Source organism: Rhinoderma darwinii, chromosome 8 (assembly GCF_050947455.1).
Source record: "Rhinoderma darwinii isolate aRhiDar2 chromosome 8, aRhiDar2.hap1, whole genome shotgun sequence".
In the NCBI taxonomy this organism is placed as follows: Eukaryota; Metazoa; Chordata; class Amphibia; order Anura; family Rhinodermatidae; genus Rhinoderma; species Rhinoderma darwinii.
Window position 1 is genome coordinate 107,719,888 of NC_134694.1, and position 6,000 is coordinate 107,725,887.

Here is a 6,000-nt window from a genome sequence, read left to right on the forward strand (position 1 = left end):
CATAGCAGACAACCCGCTTTAAAGAGATAATGGGAGAGTAAACTGAGAAAGGAAGAGTAGATGAGGTGAAATCCGCAAGACATACCCAATAAAATAATGGAAGAATGGTTAGTAAGTGCATGCGAAACGGGAGAGAACAATTTTGTTAAAGTCACGAAAGCAAAGTGTTTTTACAAGTAAATGTAAGAGAGAAGAATAATGAGGTTAATACTGAGCAATGACCCTTAGACCTAGCAGATGAAGGATCTATAGAAACCTTAGTAAGAGCTGTTTCCGTGAGTAAAGGAAAGACCGATTGAAATGCTCCATCAGAAAGTTTGTCGAGAGAGTTAGCGGATTAGGTGGAAACCCACCAGGCATTCAAGTAGTTTAGAAACAAAAGGAAGGTTAGAGACTGCGTTCTAGCTTGAGGGAGACGGTGGATCAGGAGACAGTTCTTTAGAATAGGAGTAATCAATGCTTTCTTACAAGAGGAAAGAGAATTTCCAGATGAGAGAGGTTAAAGATTTCTGTTCAATGACGAATCAGAGCAGAAGAAATGTGAGGAGCTGTGATCAAGACAGCAGGTAAAAGGGGGAGAGAAGATGTGACGTTGTCAGTACTAGGATCAAATGTGGTGAGGAGCGACATTCATTCAAGTCTAGAGCTGACCATAAATATTAAATGTTTGTCAACAGATCCCAATCTATTTTTCATGGTGTCCATTAGACCCTACCATGTTGGATACTTTCAGCGGTTTAGCCCCAAGGTGAGTGGCAATGGAGTCATGTCTCCAAACAGTTATGTCTAATGAGAACCTAGGGCTGACCATGGGTGACGTAATAATTGTACCGTCTATGTTGCCAAAAATGTCACAAGTTTCGATTGCATTGTTGTGTTATAATTGTTGCATGCATTCATTGTTGGGCTGGGGTAAATAAGGTCCACTAAACGAAATGTTGGTTTTTTTAGGTTTACCTAGAATTAGAAATAACATGTTCAAGCCAAATCACAAATAATGTCTACTAGAGTATTGACAAATTTATTTCCAAAAAGTGTCTTCTTATGGACCTTATGGGCATCGTTGAAGCGGCAGTGCCCCTTTATCATGACAGGACCTGGGCCCACTAAGTGATCCTCTGGTTCGCTGGTGGGCCAGTCCAGCCCTGTATGTATCTGCGGGTCATTAATGATAATTCCCTTTGAGGCATAGTGATTGAGTATGTTGAAAATTTCTAATATCTTTCAAAAAAAAAAGTCTAAATCTGCCGCAAATTTTAGCCTCTGACAGAATGGGCATGCTGCGAATTTGAAAATCTGCAGTATGCCCCGATTTCAGCATAATTTTTTCCCTGCTACATGTGAATGGGACTTTAAAAATCCCATCTACATATATTGTACTGTAAATTGTCATGGATTCTCAATGTGGATCTGCAACGTCTGAACATACCCTTAGTTGTACTATTTATTATTGAGCAGATCAACAAAATATCGGATCGTTTATGATTTTCTCTGAAAATACTTTAGACTCTGGGAGTCTTAGATCAGTGAGGTGAATAATACGGTTTATTATTATTAGTTGTAGTACTCGTGTGAAGGCCGTCTCAGTAATTTCATTACTGGTATTGGGAATACATAGACATACTGGAGTATCACTTGGGAATCTGGTGTGCACATGTGCGAGATGGGAAGTAAAGGGTGAGTGTGAATGCAATTAACCAAATCAATACATGTATTATTACCGGTTGGATGGTAATAAACTGAAGTAAGAAATGAAGATATTATTATGAATATGGCATTACTTTCGAGAACCTCAATACGATGCAGTAGCATATACGCCTGTGTCCATGTGGCTGCCGCCAGTTCCCGGTCCATAAGAATATTCATGGTTTTGCAACTTCAAGGTTACAGACCCCTCTCAGACAAGGCAGTGAATCAAGGATTCAGACTCTACTAATGCTACATCATTTGGGATTCTACATTGAGACACGTTCTGGTGAGCCATAGACCAGAATACCACCACAGCTCAGAAAATAAAACTGTATAGACTTTTGACAGTAAGTACTAGTGACAACTTATAGGAAATAATAAAAGACTATTCAATACAAATTTACAGCTGGTGATCAGAATAAACTTGAGGGGACTTGGCTCCATAAAGGAGTTGCCTGTTTTAGAAAATCTTTTTTCAAAAATACTGTCAGGGAATTCCGACTTAATAGAAGGGATCTCCTATTCAGGGCCCTCATCTATTAGCCAGAGTGAAGAGTGGCTTAAAAGATCGACTCTTGCTCTGGGGGACTCATCATGTTCATGCATTATATGGACAGCCCATTGATTTTAAAAGGAAACCGTGTAATGCTTAATTTCTCCTGTGGTGGCACTACAGAATAAGGCTGGGTTCACACACCCTATTTACGGACGTAATTCGGGCGTTTTAGCCCCGAATTACGTCCGAAAATACGGCTCCAAAGCGTCGGCAAACATCTGCCCATTCATTTGAATGGGCTTTACGATGTTCTGTGCCGACGGTCATTTTTTTTACGCGCCGCTGTCAAAAGACGGCGCGTAAAAAAGACGCCCGCGTCAAAGAAGTGCCTGTCACTTCTTGAGACGTAATTGGAGCCGTTTTCCATTGACTCCATGGAAAAACAGCTCCATTTACGTCCGTATTGGACGCAGCGAAAAGCGCCTGGACTTGCCATTACGTCTGAAATTCCGGAGCTGTTTTCTCCTGAAAACAGCTCCGGAATTTCAGCCGTAACGGAGGCTGCCGTGTGAACATACCCTTATTGAACACTTACTGTAGTGATGCCCTACAGATTACAGCTGATCGCTGGGGGTCACAGCAGTGGGACACCCTATGATCAGCTTATCATCGGGGGGACCCTTCTAACAAAATGACATTATTCAAAGTGGAGAACATCCAAGGCCCTGAACGAAAACCTGTTGGCAAGACTATATTTTACTCTAGTATTAGGGAGTCAGGACTTGTTGTGAACATCACTACTTATGCATTTTTGGACTTTTTGATTCTTCCTTAAAGCAAAAGGCTATCAACTGGATACTATCACCCCAAAGGATCTGTTAAACACTACCACCCATCTAATTTTATTAAATATTTAGTGTCATAAAATTATTAATTCTGCCCCTGGAAACGTTATTTCTACTATTATTCTATTTTAGAACTACTTTGCAATCACATATTATACATTTAACTATAGCCTGGAAGGCAATCTCTGGAGTTTCCCATTTATAATTACTCATGAGGGAGCCCTTTATTCTCCCTATTAAAAACGTTTTTCACACACTGAGTTTGCTGGGCAGTATCCAAATAAGTATGGGCTGTTGCCTAGCAACGGGTGCTGCATTAGTTGGGTGACTACTATGAATCTCCATGCCCCCTGAAGACCAGAAAAACGTTGGTGTCTTTTATAAATGATGTGCCACAAGCACTTTTAACCCCAAGATTTCTCCTATGAAGATGACCACCAGTCCCCATCACTGGAGAGAGTGCCTTGGTTTAAAAGAGAATACATTTGGACAAACTAATTGAATTGTGACAGAGCTTCTTGAAGATGTCTTTAGGAAGGCAAATGACAGATACTAGAATAAAACAACTTGCTGTAACATGACACATATTGTATGACTCCGAATGTACTCATCTAGCACTATACAAATATCTGACAATCTCAGCTCTGCTACACCTGTGCATAGTTCCACAGTCTTATTTGTTACCACTATAAATAGATGAGATGTGGAATTATCGGAAAAGACAGATAGATAGATAGATAGATAGATAGATAGATAGATAGATAGATAGATAGATAGATAGATAGATAGATAGATAGATAGATAGATAGATAGATATAAAAAATGGTAGTCTGATAATTCTATCTATTATTACATTATATACCCTATACCTCTCACCCTAAATCTAGTATTGGCTCAGTTGCATTGTGTAGTTAGTCAGATCTTGGCATTTCGATACTCAAAGAATTGGTTCTGGTGTACACAGAGAATTAATTGCAGGCAGCACCAACCTATGCTGCGGCGCTGTGCGCTGTTCAATGTTTGCAGTAAATGAAGATTTATGACTCTGTCAGGTTCTTGCTATTGCTGCAGTCCTGGGTCCCAGGAGAAATCAGCCAAGTGACTAAAACCCCCTCCACTCACTAATACCAGCCTGGGGAATCATTTGCAGCCTTTGATTAAAGCCCCTTATTAACCACTTCACTGCCACGTAATATGCATCTACATTGTCCGCAGTTAAGGCCTAGAAGTGACACCTTCTCGGTACAGAACACATTTTCATCTCTTCTCTACCATTCCTTGTGCTATCTCTGCTAAGAATACACTGTGTTGAATCATTCTAGGCCATACAATACAAAGGGGGCAGAATGGGGCTGATAAGCCACATCAAACAATCACACCCAACATTAAAAAAACAATGTAAGTGCATGAGCCAATAAATGATCATAAGTGATTAGCCAATGACGCCATGCACATACCAACCAAAAATGGCAATTTTGGTTGATTTCTGTGTCCAGTGTCAGACTGTGGTCAGTGGCCCACCTACCACCTATTCAGAGCACGTGCATGTCTACTTCCCCAAATGGGGTTGTCTTGTTCTGAACATTATGGGCCTGCTTGCATTAGGGGTCCATTATTGTTGCATGGCCCAGACACACCAGTGGGTCCTCTGTACTATGGTGGGTCAGTCCAAACCTGGAATTGTTCCTGATTTGTCCTTGATTCCAATGATTGTGGGGTATATATCAACCAGTCTTTCCTCATGGACTGTATGGTCTGAGCATTCTTAATACCCAGAAGTATTCTGTACCTGTAGTCATGACCAATTGTCGGACCATAATTTTGTATGGTGAGGTTAACTATAGGGATTATATAAGGAAAACACATGTGATTGATCCCTTAGAGGTATCACGGCAAGGTATATACTGAATCCAGATATTAATAGTGGTAGCTATATACTTGTCACACTGTATCATACTACTCTTAGAAGGGTGTACTTATCACACTGTATCTTACTAATATTAGAGATAGGGGTGTACTTGTCACAATGTATTTTACTAATCTCAGAGGTAAGGGTGTACTTGTCACAAAGTATTTTACTAATCTCAGAGGTAAGGGTGTACTTGTCACACTGTATTTTACTAATCTTAGAGGTAAGGGTGTACTTGTCACACTGTATTTTACTAATCTTAGAGGTAAGGGTGTACTTGTTACATTGTATCATACTAATCTTAGGAGGGTGTACTTGTCACATTGTATCATATTAATCTTATAAGGGTGTACTTGTCACACTGTATTTTACTAATCTTGGAAATGTGTACTTGTCACACTGTATTTGACTAATCCTAGAGGTAAGGGTGTACTTGTCACACAGTATTTTATTAATCTTAGAGGTAAGGGCGTACTTGTCGCATTGTATTATACTAAACATAGAAGTAAGAGTGTACTTGTCACATTGTATCATACTAACCTTAGAAGTAAGGGTGTACTTGTCACACTGTACAATACTAATTTTAGAAGTGTGTACTTGTCACACTGTATTTTACTAATCTTAGAGTAAGGGTGTACTTGTCACAATGTATTTTACTAATCTTAAAGGTAAGGGTGTACTTGTCACATTGTATTTTACTAATCTTAGAGTAAGGGTATGTTCACACGGCGGGGCTCCGTAACGGCTGAAATTACGGGGATGTTTCAGCCTGAAAACATCCCCGTAATTTCAGCCGTACCGGCATGTGCAGGCGCTTGAACGGCGCGTCAATTACGGCCGTAATTAGCGCTGCTATTCATTGGAGTCAATGAATAGCGGCTTCAATTACGGCCAAAGAAGTGACAGGTCACTTCTTCTACGCGGGCGTCTATTTACGCGCCGTCATTTGACAGCGGCGCGTAAATATACGCCTCGTGTGAACAGACAAACGTCTGCCCATTGCTTTCAATGGGCAGATGTTTGTCAGCGTTATTGAGGCGCTATTTTCAGACGTAATTCGG